A 17,883-nucleotide genomic window follows, 5' to 3' on the forward strand; every position below is an offset into this window, starting at 1 on the left:
GGTCATAAATATCCCTTATTTCTTGCAGTGGATCTTTAGGGGATTGGAAATAGGACAATATGAATAAACTGCCCCCTGAACCCATTAAAAGCATCTTTTTTAGATTTATAAATATCCTGGAGAGATAGTCAAATGATTGTTAAGACCTGTATTATTTGCATTTTTTGCAAACAGAAACAATAGAGCTTAATTCTGATCTTGTACTGTCCAACAAACCACACCACCAAAGTTGAATGGGCAAAAATTTCCCTGTGCTGAGATTTCCCCTTCTCTGTCTGAATCACATTGAAAATATTTATGGTTACTCTTGTTATAGTAAAATGACTCACACCCATTTCTCCTAGAGTAAAATCTCAATTTTAAAGGGCTCCTCAGTAATTTGGAGAGTTTGTGATGCAAATTATTCTAGCAGCTTTTGCAGATGAAGAGCTAAAGGCTGTGAGAAAGAAAGCTCAAACTGGCTGCAAGGATCAATAATCTCAAGCAAAGTTGTTTTAAGGGAAATCATCAAAAAAAACCAGATATATTACACTTTAGCTCATAGATTTGACATCTGTGAACTCCTCTGGAATCTGTGGGAGGTTTCCTTTCTTTATTTGTGTCTGTTTTCCATCTTGCATAGACCTCTCTAAACACCATAGCTACTATGGGGAAGATGGTTGAGGTATAGTCTTCTTTTTCTCAAACCTCCCAACACTTGATTCATTTAACTCCTACCACATTATACTTTGTTTCATTGTCTGTGCACATGCATGTCTCTTTCCGACTAATTTAATTCTATCTATCTTCCTTTACCAACTTTCTAAAGATGCATAAAGTAGGCCCTTCAAAAAGGAAGACCTGCAGATATTTTACAAATTTTCATTTATTTATTTTCAGAGAGACCATGCAAGTGGGCGGAGGGCCAGAGAAAGAAGAGAAAGAGAATCCCAAGCAGGTCATATACTGTCAGTGCAGAGCCTGTTGTGGGGCTTAAACTCATGAACCATGAGATCATGACCTGAGCTGAAATCAAGAGTAGGAGGCTTAACCAATTGAGCCACCCAGGCATCCCAAGACCTAGAGATTTTTTAAAAGAGATTAAAAGAGGAGCACTTGGGAGGCTCAGTTGGTTAAGCGTCCACCTTTAGCTCAGGACATGATCTCATGGTTAGTGAGTTCAAGCTCCATGTCGGGCTCTGTGCTGATAGCTCAGAGCCTGGAGCCTGCTTCAGAATCTGTGACTCCCTCTCTCTCTGCCCCTCCCCCACTTGTGCTCTGTTTCTCTCTGTCTCTCAAAAAATAAATGCTAAAAAAAACTTTTTTTTTAAAGACAGATTCAAAGACACATTAACTGATTGCAATATATGGAATTTAATTGGATATTGATACAAACAAATACGTTGTTAAAAAATTTGTGAGACGAGGGAAAGTTGAACACCAATTGGATATTTGACAATATTAAGGAATTGTTAGATGTGATAATATTGTGCTTACATTGTTTAAAAAGAGCACTTGCATATATCTATATTACAAAGATGAAAGTAATGAAGTCTGGAATCTGCTTTAAACTAGTTGGGAAAATGGGTGGGAGTATAAATAATACAATGTTGACTCTGGGTTGAGTTGGGTTAACTTGGTGTTAGGTATTGTTACTTTAAAAATTACCTCAATTTAGGGGTGCCTGGGTGGTTCAGCCAGTTTAACAGCTAACTCTTGGTTTCAGCTCCCATCATGATCTCACAGTTGGTGGAGTTGAGCCCCACATAGGGCTCCATGCTGACAGCACAGAGCCTGCTTAAGATTGTCCATCTCCCTTTCTCTCTACCCCTCCCCTGCTCATATGCACTCTCCCTCTCTCTCTCTCTCTCAAAAAAAATAAATAAAATTTTTTAGAAGTATGCCTTAAAAAATTTACCCCAACTTAATGGACTGAAGCAATGACAGCATTTATTTTGCTCATAAATCTGCAATATGGGTAGACTGAGGGGAGTAGCTTAAATCTATTCCACTGGGTGTCTGCTGGGGTAGCTCAAAAGTTGAAGGTTAGGATCATCTGAAGAGTTATTAGCTTTATGTCTAGTGATTGATATTGGCTATTGGCTGAAATTTTTGCTGAACAGTTTCATGTGGCCCTCTATATGTGGATTTGTCTTCCTCACAATATGGGGCTAGGTTCCAAGACTAAGAGGAAGGAGAATGAGAGAGAGCATAGGCACACAGGACAAAAGCTGTTATAATGCCTTATGACCTAGTCTCTTGTTATCATTTCTAACACATTCTGTTGGTTAGAAACAAGTCACTAAGGCCAATTCATATTTAAGGCTCCTCTTTTTGATGGAAGGAATGCCTAAGAATTTTGAGTTCACCCTGTGACCAAAAATTATTTTTACTCCTCCCACATGCAAATTATACTCCTCCTTTTCCAAGGCCCCCCAAAGACTTGTCTATTATGACAACAGGCTCAGGCATAAGGGCAAGTATGTCATCAGGCTCAGGCATGAAGGTCAGTTATAGATTGAGACAGTTCCTCAAGTTCAGCAACTTGAGTTTGGTGCCTCTGGGTCTGAAGTCTTGTGAACTAAAGAGACAACTCATCTGACACTCATAAACCCAATATACAATGGTTACCAAGGGGTAAGATAATTACCATTTAAAAAGGAGGAAAATCAGAGGGATGCAAAAGTCACTGATCCATAGCTATTATGACACCATTCAGGCATATGTTGCCACTTCTTTAATTAGGAATCAGTGGTATTCTTGGGAGTATGGATTCTCTCCTTCATAAAAGCAAGGAGAAAACTAACAAAAGTAGAATCAACTTTTTCAAAACTGCAGAGATTAACCAAAAGCTGGAAGGATGGATTAGCCTAACACAGAAAAAAAAAAAAAAAAAAAAGCAATCGATAGAAACTATCCCAAAAAGGCCAGATGTTGGATTTATTAGATAAAACTTTTAAATAATTATTTTAAATGTGGTCAAAGAACTAAAAGAAACCATGGATAAAAAAATTAAAGGATGGGAATGCAAACTGGTGCAGCCACTCTGGAAACCAGTATGGAGGTTCCTCAAAAAACTAAAAATAGAGCTACCCTATGACCCAGCAATTGCACTACTAGGCATTTATCCAAGGGATGCAGGTGTACTGTTTCGAGGGGACACATGCACCCCAATGCTTATAGCAGCACTATCAACAATAGCCAAAGTATGGAAAGACCCCAAATGCCCATTGATGGATGAATGGATAAAGAAGATGTGGTATATATATACAATGGAGTATTACTTGGCAATCAAAAAGAATGAAATCTTGCCATGTGCAACTATGTGGATGGAACTGGAGGGTATTATGCTAAGTGAAATTAGTCAGTCAGAGAAAGACAAATATATGACTTCACTCGTATGAGGACTTTAAGAGACAAAACAGATGAACATACGGGAAGGGAAACAAAAATAATATAAAAACAGGAAGGGAGGCAAAACAGATGAGACTCATAAATATAGAGAACTGAGGGTTATGGGAGGGGTTGTGGGAGGGGTGATGGCTAAATGGGTAAGGGGCAAGGAATCTACTCCTGAAATCATTGTTGCACTATATGCTAACTAATTTGGATGTAAATTTAAAAAAATAAAGAATAAAACAAGTTAAACTAAAAAAAAAATCATCTTCACGAGTTACAGTCTTCAAAAAGGAAAATGACTGAAATTGTTGAAAACCAAGATAAGAAATAAAAATGTCAACTACATGTTGAAAAATGACTATGTGCCAGAAACTGTGCTAAACATTTAATCATGATTAAACATCTTCAAAACAACAACAACAAAAAAAAAAAAAATTAAAGGAAAGTATGAAAACTGTCTCACCAAAAAGGAATATCATAAAGAGAAAGATATCTAAAAAAGAACCAAAAAGAAATCCTGAATTGAAAAGTATAACAATGAAATGAAAAATTCATTAAAAGGGTTCAAGAGCAGATTTGAACAGGCACTACAATGAATCACCAGAAACAAAATAAAACAAAACAAAACAAAACCTGAGCCTCAGGGTCACTAGGACACCATTAAGCACATCAATACCCATGTTATATCAGTTTGCTTCTATAACAAAGTATCACAAATGAGTGGCTTAGACAACAGATATGTATGGTCTTGCAGTTCGGGAGACTACAAGTCTGAGATCAAGGTGTAAGTAGGGTTTGTTCCTTTTGAGGGCAGTGAGGGAATGTTCTATTCCAGGCCTCTCTCCTTTGGCTCGTAGATGGCTATGTTCTCTCTATGTCTCTTCACATCATGTTCTCTCTAGATCTCTTCACATCACCATCCCTCTATGCATGTCTATGTCCTTATGACCCCTTTTTATAAGGATTCTAGTCATTTATTGGATTAGGACCCACCCTACTGCCTTAACTAATTACATCTGCCAAAACCCTATTCCCAATAAGGTCACATTCTGAGGTACTAGGAGTTAGAACTTCAACATATGAATTTCAGGAGAACACAATTCAGCCTATAAGATGCATAATAGGAGCCCTAGAAAAAGAGGAAAGAGAAAAGGGGGCAGAAAGGATATTTGAAGAAATAGTGACCAAAACCTTCCCAATTTAATAAAAACAAACAAACAAAACAAACACACACACACACACACACACAAACATTAATCTACACATCCAAGAAGCTCAACAAACATCAAATAAGATAATCTCAAAAAGATCCATACCTGGACACATCATAATCAAAGATAAAAACAAAGAGATAATCTTGAAAACAGCAAGAGAACAGACTCATCATATACAAGGGATCCTAAATAGTATTAACAGCTGATTTCTCATCAGAAACCAAGGAACCAGAAGACAGGGGAATGATTTTTTCAAATTGCAAACCAAGAATTCTATATCTAGCAAAAGTATCCTTCAAAAATGAAGGAGAAATTAAAGCATCCCAAGCAAACAAAAACTGAGAGAAATTTGTGCTAGAAGATTTTCCCCACAAGAAATACTAAAGGGAATCTTTCAGACTGAAATGCATCCACACAAAGAAATACAGAGCACTGGTAAATGTACATAGGTAAATATAAAAGACAGCATAAGTGCATTTTTTTTGGTTGTAATTATATTTTTCTCCTATTTGATTTAAAAACAACTGAATAAAACATTAATTACATATCTACAATGAGAAGCACACAATGTATAAGATCTAATCTGTATGACAATAACAGCCCAAAGGAGGGATAAATGGAGTTACATAGGACAACAAAGTTTTTGTATAATATGAAATTATACTGGTATTAAACTGAGTGAGGTTATAATAAATTATTATGTTAACTATAATCTGTAAGGTAACCACTAAGAAAATAATTCAAAAATATATGGTAAAAGGAATAACAAAGGAATTAAAATAGTATACTAGAAAATATACATTTAACACAAAAAGCAACAGAAAAGAGCATATCTCATAAAGAGTAGATACAAGAATAAGAATATAAGAAAGATATAAGAATAGAATCCCCACAGATAATTTTTAAAAAGCCAGAGAAATGTACCCCAAAGCAAAAGAGAACTATCACCTCATATTTCACAATGAGCTAAAAGAAATTAAGATGATGATAGAGAATTGAAGAACTACTTAAATCAGAACTAGAAAAACTCAAATGAAAAGATTAGATATTTGACAAGAGAGAAGAAACAATTTAGAAAATAATTTATAAGGGGTGCCTGGGTGGCTCAGTCATTTAAGTGTCCAACTTTGGTTCAGGTCATGATTTCAAGGTTTGTGAGTTCAAACCCCGCATTGGGCTCTGTGCTGACAGCTCAGAGCCTGGAGCCTGCTTCAGATTCTGTGTCTCCCTCTCTCTGCCCATCTCCCACTTGCACTCTATCTCTGTCTGTCTCTCAAAAATAAATAAAAACGTTAAAAAATTTTTAAAAGAAAAAGAAAATAATTTATAAGAAAATAAAAACGCCATTTCAGAAATTAAGACCAAACAAGAAAAGGATTGTGCCATTCTGCCCCTCTTACCTTTGTGGCCCCCTCCCTTCTCTCCTACCCTCCACACCATCCTGGCTTGTGTATAAGTTGTATGTAATGGTTCTGTAACAAAAGAAACAAACAAACAAGAAGGAACACAACAGTAAATGTACACAATCAATAACACTTTAAGAGGGGCGCCTGGATGGCTCAGTTAGTTAAGCGTCCAAATTCGGCTCAGGTCATGATCTCACAGTTTGTGGGTTCGAGCCCTGTGTCAGGCTCTGTGCTGACAGCTCAGAACCTGGAGCCTGCCTCAGATTCTGTGTCTCCCTCTCTCTCTCCCCCCCCCCCCGCTTGCACTCTGTCTGTCTGTCTGTCTGTCTCTCTCAAAAATAAATAAACATTACAAAAAATACTTTAAGAGAAATAAAACATGAAAAGGAGGGGGAAAAAAACCTTAATTCAGAAGGAAACAAAAAGTATAATAACTGGAGAGAAGTGAAGGATGTAGAAGGCAGACAAAGTAGATCCAAAATACGTGCAATGGGAGCCACTGAAGAAGGCAACCCAACAAAATGGAATTGAGAAAAGACTAAAAACTATAAAAAAAATTTAAACACCTTTAGTCTCTATACTGAGATGGCATTCCACACACCTGGGAAGATAGATCTAGGACAGTCAACACTAGTGGGGAAAACCAAACAAAACATTTCTCTCTACTGTGTTACTTCTGCTTTTTCTTTTTCCACTCTCAATACTTGACTTCTGACACAAATGTGTGGGGTTTTTCCCCACACTGACCAATTCTCTGATACCAGCTGGGTGTTCTATAACTTAATTCAATTCTGACAAATTTTACCTAGAGTTAATGTCAGATCCCAGACAAGACTGCCTCTGCTTCAGCCTTATCTGGGCCTGCCAACTGGCTATAAATTGGGGATTCTCACAACCCTCTCCTGGGGTTCAATAATTTGCTGGAATGGCTCACAGAACTCAGGAAAGCACTTTATTATTATTCATTTATTATAATGGATAAAACTTAGGAACAGCCAAAAGGAAGACGTACATAGGGCAAGGTATATGGGAAGGGACAAAGAACTTCCATACCTTCTCCAGGTGTGCCACTCTTTCAGCACCTCAAGGTGTTCATGAATCGGGAAGCTCTCCAAAGGTTGGAAGTATTAGCCAATATAATAGACAGGAGAAAACAACTGAGGCTTAAGAACTAAAATGACAATGGAAAAAACATCTCTATTTGTAAGTGGCATGATCACATATCTGGCAAAACAACAGTAAGCCAATGGAAATTGATAGGAAAAATTATTAAAAACAGAGAGGCATTAGGAAAGCAGTGGTTATAAAATTGATACGAAATCAACAGCTTTCATATTTATAAACCAAAACCACTTAGAAGATATAAATGAAAACCAAAAAATATTTTTGAAAGTCACAAAAGTAGATGAGAACAACAGGAAACACAAACCACATTCCTGCATAGGAAGTCACATCATACAGATGTTAGTTCTCTCTAAATTAATTAATTGATTTAGCAAAATTCCAATAAAAATACTGTAAGGTATTTGATACTAGAGCCAGGATTATTTAACGTTTACCTGGAAGAACAAACAAGGGAAAATGGCCACAAGAATTGTCAAAGAAAAGAGCAATAAAAGAGGAATTGGTTTTGCCAGGCATTGAGATATATTATAAATCTTCTATAATTCAAAGTTTGGTGGCGCACCTGGGTGGCTCAGTTAAGCATCAGACTTTGGCTCAGGTCGTGATATTGCGGTTCATGAGTTCAAGTCCCATATCAGGCTCCATGCTGACAGCAGAACCTGTCTTGATCCTTTCTGTTCCCCTCTCTGTCTTCCCTTACCTGGTTCATGCTCTCTCTCCCTCTCTCAAAAATACATAAACATTAAAAAAAAAAAAGTTTGGTACCAACGCATAAGTAGAAAACAACAGGCCAATGAAAAAGGAAAAAAATGTAGTGTCAATGAATGGTAGTTTCACAGTCAGTGGGGAAAAGAGGGATTTTCTAATAACTGCTGTGAAGGTAACTAGATAGTCACAGAGAAATCATTAAAATTGGGCCCATTCCTTCCACGAATATGAAAAGATGTTCCATCCTGCTCATTAAAGAAATGCAAACTAAAGCTATACGGACATATATATCTCACCCACAATTGCCAAATAGCTAAGTGTTTGACAACTTTCTCTACTGGCACCCTCAAACCTTAATGATATGCACAATTTGCCTCTGGAGAAGAAATTGGCAATATCTAGCAAACTCACATATGCCTTTACCTTTTGACCCACCAATCCCAATTCTAGGAATCTTCCAACACTAAACTGGTCAAAATACAAACAGCACAAAGTTATTCTCTGAAGCATCATTTGTAATAGCACAAAATGAGAAATAATCCCAATGTTCATCAGTAGGGGAAAGGCTGAATGAACTTTGGTGTATCAGCAGAGTTTCTGTAAAAAGAAATGAGGACCATCTCTATCATTACTGTTATTATTAATCTCCAGATTATATATATTAAGTGAAAAAAGCAAGAGGCAGAAAGCTGTGTATACTATTCTTTGCTTCTCAAAGGAAGGGCTTTGAAAATATATGCTTACACTTAAAATAAACTTGAAAATAAGCTATAAATTATAAAAAGGCTTCCTATGGGAGAGGGAGGAAATAGGATGAGAAGGGGATAGAAGCCAGATTTATTTGAATATACTTTTTTCTGTACATTAAAATTTATTATTTTTTTAAATGTTTGTTTATTTATTTTAAGAGAGAGAGAAAGATTGAGCACCTGGTGGCTCAGTTAGCTAAGAGTCCAACTCTGGATTTCAGCTCAGGTCATGATCTCATGGTTTGGGAGTTCAAGCCCCACATAGGGCTCTGCACTGATGGTGCCGAGCCTGCTTGGCATTCTCTCTCTTTCCCTCTCTTTCTGCCCCTTGCTCACTCTCTCTCTCTCTCTTGCTCTCTCTCTCTCTCTCTCAAAATAAATAAATAAATAAATTTTTAAAAAGAGAGAGAGAGAGGAAGGATGAGCAGGAGAGGGGCAAAAAGAAGAAGGGAGAGAATCCTAAGCAGGCTCCACGCTGTCAGCACAGAGCCTCACTCAGGGTTTGATCCTGTGAACTGTGAGATCATGTCCTGAGCTGAAATCAAATCAGATACTCAACCATCTGAGCCACTCAGGTGCCCACCCCTGTCTCCATAGATTTAACTTTAAACCATGTAAGTATTTCCCATAATTATAAAGCAAAATTACATTTTAAAAATCCCTACAAGACAGATTGAAAATAAAACACATGATTCTTCATACTCAAGTGACTTAGAAACACAGCAATTTGTTCAATCTTCCTGACATATACCTAAATAACAAAATAATTGGGGTGAGATAGGATTTTTAAGCTGTTTTCACTAATATTATTGACAGCAGTGGAGAAATTATTACGAGACTATTGTATGAATCTTATATAAAACAAATGGGTAATTGTCAGGGTCACTCAGAAGTAGGATGTTCAGGTCATGATAAGAAAGGAAATACACAGATGGAAGATCACTGAAGTCGAGTTTGAAAAATGTCATCCTGAATTTGAAGTATAAATATGAACAAAATGTATACTGATTTCTTTTTTTTTTTAATTTTTTTTTCTCAACGTTTTTATTTATTTTTGGGACAGAGTGAGACAGAGCATGAACGGGGGAGGGGCAGAGAGAGAGGGAGACACAGAATCGGAAACAGGCTCCAGGCTCCGAGCCATCAGCCCAGAGCCTGACGCGGGGCTGGAACTCACAGACCGCGAGATCGTGACCTGGCTGAAGTCGGACGCTTAACCGACTGCGCCACCCAGGCGCCCCTGATTTCTTTTTTTAAATTTTTTTTTACATTTTTAAATTTATTTTTGAGAGAGAGAGAGAGAGACAGAGCACAGATGAGAGAGGGGCAGAGAAAGAGGGAGACACAGAATCCAAAGCAGACTCCAGGCTCTGAGCTGTCAGCACAGAGCCTGACGCGGGGCTCAAACTCACAAACCACAAGATCATGACCTGAGCCGAAGTCGGACACTTAACTGACAGATCTACCCAGCTGCACCATCTTAGCTATCTCTGTTCACTGAACAATGACCAAACCAGTAGAAGGGAACACCCCTAATGGCAAGATTATTCTGTCCGTGTGTGTGTGAGTGTGTGTGTGCATAAAACGTATTGAAGTCTATATAATACCATTTCTGAGTAAACAAAGGTCTCTGGAGAAATGGCCGATTCCAGGTCTGAAGAAGGAAATGTACAAGATAAAACTGGAATATCTTATTAACAGAAAACAACAACAAAAAAGCTATCAAAGACCACTGAAATGCTAGTTACAGATGGGACAATTTGAATATCAGTAAGGATAATAACTATAATGGATTAGAACACATCAAAAATCCATGTTTACATTAATACTAAAAAAAAGGAAAACTTAGTGATCATCTTCAAGGGGTTACTAGAGAATCAACTCATTATCAAAAAAAGAATTAAAGATTTTACATTTATCCTGTACGTGCTAGACCTCAGGGTAAACAAATAATCATGGGAAGTTATCTTTTTGAAAGTATTACAGCCAATAAATAAATAAAACTATAATGAATAGGTCTAGCTAATGATTGCCGGTATCTGCTAAAATCACTAGAGAGATGGGGCGCCTGGGTGGCTCAGTCGGTTAAGCGGCTGACTTTGGCTCAGGTCATGATCTCGCGGTCCGTGAGTTCGAGCCCCGCCTTGGGCTCTGTGCTGACAGCTCAGAGCCTGGAGCCTGTTTCAGATTCTGTGTCTCCCTCCCCTGTTCATGCTCTATCTCTCTCTGTCTCAAAAATAAATAAACGTTAAAAAAAATTTTTTTTTAAATAAAATCACTAGAGAGATGAAGTACCCGACACTTATGAAGCAGTCCTCCAAGAAAAAAGGTGTATGAGAAAAAAAGGATAGGAGTATGGAATCTCAGTAGGACCAAGCCTCTGTATCTAGAGCTGGTTTCATGGTATCATCTGTGCCATCATACCAGGCTCTGTGGTCAGAAGGGCACGTGTTTGGCTTAATGCTCTGCTGTCCCCATCTTGAAATTTGAAGAGAGGGTCCACATTTTCATTTTGCACTGGACCCCGCAAACTATTTAGCCAGTCTTTGTCTACATCTGACCACCAATTTACAGGAAATAAAGTGTGGTGGTTTTAAAAGATTTTACACACTGATACTCCTCCCTTCAAAAGGTGGAGCCTAATTCTTCCCTCCTTGACTACGGGCTGTACTTTGTGATTCACGTCTAATAGAATGTATTGGAAATGATGGTGTATGACTTTCAAGACCAATATCATAAAAGGCATTGTGGCATCGACCCTGCTCCATCCCTAAGATCACTTGCTCAGGGGAAACCCATTGAAATGTGAGGAGTTTTGAAAAGAGCAGCCATAAGAAGATTCATGTGACAAGGAAGAGGCCTACAGCCAACAGCTGTGTGAATGAGCCTCCCTAGTGTGAATTGGCTCAGTTGGTTGCGCGTCTGACTTCGGCTCGGGTCATGATCTCACCGTTTGTGAGTTCGAGCCCCGCATTGGGCTATGTGCTGAGAGCTCAGAGCCTGGAGCCTGCTTCGGATCCTGTGTCTCCCCATCTCTCAGCCACTCCCCTGCTCATGCTCTGTTTCTCTCTGTCTCTCAATAATAAATAAACGTTAAAAAATTTTTTTTAATAAAAAATAAAAATAAATAAACCACTGCAGCCTCTGCTTACAGCATAATGCAACTTTGTGACAGAACCTGGGCCATTACCACTCAGCCAAACCACTCTTGAATTCCTGACTCACAAGAACTATGTAACACAGTTATTTGTTGAAGTTTTGAGGCAATTTATTACACAGTTATATATAACTAACATACGAGAAAAATGGCACGGGGTAAAATGACAGCATGGGGTTATAATCAGCAAAATCCAGACTATGGAAAAGACTGCAGGAAAATAACCTATCTTCAACCAAAACATTTCAAAGAAAAAAAATCACATCACAATGATATTTTTGGATCTGTATTTAAGCAAACCATTTAAAAAGTTATAGGATGATTAAAAACATGTAAATACTGACAGGATATTTGATATTAAGAAATTATTTATTTTAGGGAGTTGTAATGATGGTATTAGAGTTATGTTTTTGAAAGGGAGTCCTTGACTTCTAGAGATACATACTAAAATATTTATAGATGATATGTCTGAAATTTGCTTCAGAAAGGCTGTCGGGGGGGGGGGAGGAAATAAAGAATAGTCATTGGGGCGCCTGGGTGGCGCAGTCGGTTAAGCGTCCGACTTCAGCTCAGGTCACGATCTCGCGGTCCGTGAGTTCGAGCCCCGCGTCGGGCTCTGGGCTGATGGCTCAGAGCCTGGAGCCTGTTTCCGATTCTGTGTCTCCCTCTCTCTCTGCCCCTCCCCCGTTCATGCTCTGTCTCTCTCTGTCCCAAAAATAAATAAACGTTGAAAAAAAAAATTAAAAAAAAAAAAAAAAGAATAGTCATGAGTTGGTCATTATTAAAGCTGAGTGATGGGAACATGGAAGTTCATTATACAATTCTCTATTTTTCTGTATGCTTGAAATTTTCCATATTTTATTTATATTTTGAGAGAGAGCACAAGCAGGAGAAAGGGGTAGGGGGAGAGAGAGAGAGAGAGAGAGAGAGAGAGAGAGAGAGAGAGAGAGAATCTTAAGCAGGCTCCACACTTAGTGAGGAGCCCAACACAAGGCTCGATCCCACAACCCTGGGATCATGACCTGAGCCAAAATCGAGAGTCAAACACTCAAATGACTGAGCCACCCAGGAGCCCCTGAAATTTTCCATAACAAAAAGATAAAAATAATAAGTGTGCACTTCCATCAACACGCACAATTATGACACACCATGACATTTAAGAGTGAGCTTTAAAAAAGTGGGCTTAACAAAACTAAATAATTATAAGCAAGATGAAGACCATAAGAATTTGGTTTTGTCTAAAACAATTTAAAAATAATAATAAAATAAAATAAAACAAATAATTTTTAAGCATCAAAACTGAAATCTAGACTACATGTTACTAATTGATGCATCTATTTATGGAACTACTCTAGCATGGAATTGCTATCTTTGGCACATACTATTTGATCCAATATTCCGTAATAAGTTCAGAAGTATTATGCCTTCTTTTTTAATTGTTTGACTCAAATTATAGTCATATTTAGTCACCAGATGGACTTTCTTCTTCACGTATTCCATCATGTTAGAAAAACAGCGTAAATTAGCACCTTATAATGACTCATGATAGACTTTTATCATCCGCATAGGAAAGCAGTGAAGAGAAGGTTATGCTAACCATTTGATGGTAAAAGAGACATAAACAGATGCTACTCACAAGTCTCAGCGCGCCAATGGCAATTACCACCTGTTCTGCTTCATCTATTAGTGCTCTGCACGAAAAAGAAGCCAAGAGACAGGAAAACCATGCAGACACTAATCTTTACTGCAACAATAGTATTTTAAATTTCTTCATTAAAAATACATAGCATAGTTATAATGGAGTCACACAACAGATATGCCACTGCAGGGCTAGCCCAGGCTGCAACCAGATGACTGGTGCAGGTTCACAAATTTGGGTCTCACCCCACTCCCCTCTCTTCTCTCCAAGTGGGTGGGTGGGGTTATTTGCTTTACAGAGATATCTTAGGACAAAGAATCAACCCAGAAATGACACATTCTTTATCATTCTTACCAATTCATAATTCGTGCTAACTCGTGGCTTGAGTTTGGCTGCAGGTATCATTAACATGATAAAGAAAAGTGTTAGGGAGCTTGGGTATCTCAGTTGGTTAAGCTTCCAACTTCGGTTCAGGTCATGATCTCATGGTCTGTGAGTCCAAGGCCCACGTCGGGCTCTGTGCTGTCAGTTCAGAGCCTGGAGCCTGCTTCAGATTCTGTGTCTCCCTCTCTCTCTCTGTCACTCCCCCACTCACGCTCTGTCTCTCAAAAATGAATAAACATTAAAAGAAAAAAAAAGAAAAGGAAAGTCTTGATCAGGTACAAAACTGTAACGGTGGCTTGATTTTAATCAGGGGAGGGAAACACTCCTCAAATTTGTGTACAAATTTTTTAAAAGCCTGGGTGAAAGAAAATATTCCAATATGTAGGTTAACATTAATATTGGGTCTGGATGACAGGACTATGGCTCCATCTCCCTTTCCCCACCTTTTTTTCCTAAATTTTAAAATATTTTTTCATTTAAAAATATTTAAAATGTGCTATTGCTATAATATATATAAATAAAATATACATATATAAGATGTGCTATTACCATTATATGACTTTTTTAAAGATTTTTACCAGCATAGGGACAGGTTAATAGACATCCTTTTATTTAAAATTTAAATGTTTTACTCACTAGAGCAACCACAGAAGATACAAACTTAAAATCTGCACCCAAAGTATGTTTCAAAGTGTATGTTTCCTTAAAAAATAGAATCCAGACTGGCTCAGTATATAAGTTACTGATGTGTGATTGCAATTCAAACTGTATTTTTCTATCAATAGTTCACAAAAATACTAAGCATCATCAGTTCCCTGTCTCACTAAAACCATCAGTTTTTACTGACTCACACACACACACACAAAAGTTTACTTACTGAAAATTACTGTATTTCAGTGACAACCTGTCATTTAATAACAATAGTGATAATAACAAATACAGATGAGGATAAACAGATTAATTTAGCCTCAAAGAGAAAAACATACAATGGAAGAGAAAGCAAAACAGGAAATCAAAACAGTCACACACAAGGATATTAAATTTTCCTTAAATGTTTCATTAAAAAATTTTAGAGGATAAAGAAGAAAAAAACCCAAGTGTTTATAAAATTACCATGATAGTCTCTCTACACCATCAAACATGGGCCAGATTTATCTGTAGTCAGAAACACTGCCTTCTTCTAGAGAATGTGTGGGTGTGAACTCAGAGATCCCACATTAGGTCTAAATAAAATATAGCTCTCCTCTTCTGATGCAGGTACACCCACTCTCAATTATCTTTCAGCTAACTACCCCGGGTCATAAAGCACCATGAGTAATGGAAATACTTGGTAAGGACTCTCATCTACACATTAGTCTTGATACTCAGTTATATGTGACCGGCTGATTGGGATAAAAGAAAAGGGAGGAGGCAAGAGTTCCTTGGAAATTCAGGGGAACTAAGAGTACTCAGGGTACTTTTCTTATGTTCCCAGCTCCCAGGAAAAGCTTTAGAGATCCCTTTACCTTTGAGATCCTACTTAAATTGAGTATTTGGATGAAGCCAGTGGGCAGACCTTCCATTTGCTTTATATGGAGGATGAACTCACGAAACTGGAAGCAGGCAGTGTACAGTTTTCCTGGTTATTCTCCTAAATTGTTAGATCTAAAATACTTAATCATGGAGCTGAAAATGGCCACATGACTGACAATGTCACCAGCAATGTAAAATCTTTTCCACAATAGCACTAGGCACCGCTGGTAAAAATTGTACAGAGATTTCCTTTTCAAACAAATATTTCTACGACTAATCAAGAAATATAATTAGGCTTTTTCCACAATTTGGCTATTGTTGAGAGTGCTGCTATAAACATTGGGGTACAAGTGCCTCTATGCATCAATACTCCTGTATCCCTTGGGTAAATTCCTAGCAGTGCTACTGCTGGGTCATAGGGTAGGTCTATTTTTAATTTTTTGTGGAACCTCCACACTGTTTTCCAGAGTGGTGATAAAGAAATTGTGGTTTATATACACAATGGAGTACAGTACTACGTGGCCATGAGAAAGAATGAAATATGGCCCTTTGTAGCAACGTGGATGGAACTGGAGAGTGTGATGCTAAGTGAAATAAGCCATACAGAGAAAGACAGATACCATATGTTTTCACTCTTATGTGGATCCTGAGAAACTTAACAGAAACCCATGGGGGAGGGGAAGGAAAAAAAAATGAGGTTAGAATGGGAGAGAGCCAAAGCATAAGAGACTCTTAAGAACTGAGAACAAACTGAGGGTTGATGGAGGGTGGGAGGGAGGGGAGGGTGGGTGATGGGTATTGAGGAGGGCACCTTTTGGGATGAGCACTGGGTGTTGTATGGAAACCAATTTGACAATAAACTTCATATATTAAAAAAAAAAAAGAAATATAATTAGGGGAATAGACCCCTGAGAATACAGAGTTTAAAAGGGAAAGGCAAACTTTTAGGTGGATTATGTCAACTTCTTTCTGTATCCCGTGCTAATGGAACCACCAAGTCTACTGTTTCAGAGAAGACGTCATTATTTACATGTGTATTATTTACATTATTACATTTTTGAGGACCAAAAAAATTATAGTAGAATTTTAGGGAGTAATCAATCAAAACTACTCATATGTTTCCAAGGTATACCTGACATAATACCTGAAGATCTATAAAATACAATTTTCACACAGATTTATAGATGAACTTAGGTGGGAAGAACAGATCTAAAGTTAGAGAGATCAACTGGTCATGTGACATAAGTATGCCACTTAGGCTGCCTATCAAGGATTATCACTGTCATGGGTGGTCATTGAACACAAAGGAGTGTGACTCACTCTGGGAACTAGGGCCACCAGAATGCTTCACATCAAGACACTTGCTACTTGGCAAAAAAGAGAGGCAAATATAAAGAAACAACCTTCAGGTTACCACTGTTCCATCAAATGATCATGGAAAAATATCCAATGACAGGAATGACCAACAATAAAAAAAACTTAAAGGATAACATATTATCAAGGGAGGGGAAAATCTTGACAATCATTATTAAAACTGATCTGTGTCCTGCTCTGGTAATAAGTACCACCATTAGAGAACTACAGTACTACAGCATTCTTGTTTTTTTTACAGTGTTCAATAGGCTCACTGTGACTTGCAAATGAAAGTATTAAAACACATACACAAATATTTTATTTTCTTTTTACTTTATATTCCTTTTTATTCTTTAAAAATTTTTTTAATTTACATCCAAGGTAGTTAACATATAGTGCAACAATTTCAGTAGATTCCTTAATGCCCCTTACCCATTTAGCCCATCCCCCCTCCCACAACCCTTCCAGAAATCATTCTTGTTCTCCATATTTGAGTCTCTTATGTTTTGTCCCCCGCCCCATCTTTGTATTATTTTTGCTTCCCTTCCCTTGTGTTCATCTGTTCTGTGTCTTAAAGTCCTCATCTGTGTGAAGTCATATGATACTTGTCTTTCTCTAATTTCACCTAGCATAATACCCTCTAGTTCCATCCATGTAGTTGCAGATGGCAAGATTTCATTCTTTTTGATTGCTGATTAATACTCCATTCTATATATATGCCACATCTTCTTTATCCATTCATCCATCGATGGACATTTGGGCTCTTTCCATACTTTGGCTACTGTTGATAGTGCTGCTATAAACATTGGGGTGCATGTGCCCTTTCGAAACAGCATACCTGTATCCCTTGGATAAATACCTAGTAGGGCAATTGCTGGGTCGTAGGGTATTTCTATTTTTAATTTTTTGAGAAACCTCCATAGTGTTTTCCAGAGTGGTCGCACCAGTTGGCATTCCCACCAGCAGTGCACAAGGGATCCTCTTTCTCTGCATCCTCGCCAACATCTGTTGTTGCCTGAGTTGTTAATGTCAGCCATTCTGACAGGTGTGAGGTGGTATCTCATTGTGGTTTTGATTTGTATTTCCCTGATGATGAGTGATGTTGAGCATCTTCTCATGTGTCAGTTGGCCATCTGGATGTCTTCTTTGGAGAAGTGTCTATTCATGTCTTTTGCCCATTTCTTCACTGGATTATTTGTTTTTTGGGTGTTGAGTTTGATAAGTTCTTTATAGATTTTGGATTCTAGCCCTTTATCTG

Source organism: Lynx rufus, unplaced genomic scaffold, assembly GCF_022079265.1.
Source record: "Lynx rufus isolate CCGP_SWC_20201006 ecotype Redwood Valley unplaced genomic scaffold, mLynRuf1.p SCAF_8, whole genome shotgun sequence".
Taxonomy (NCBI): Eukaryota; Metazoa; Chordata; class Mammalia; order Carnivora; family Felidae; genus Lynx; species Lynx rufus.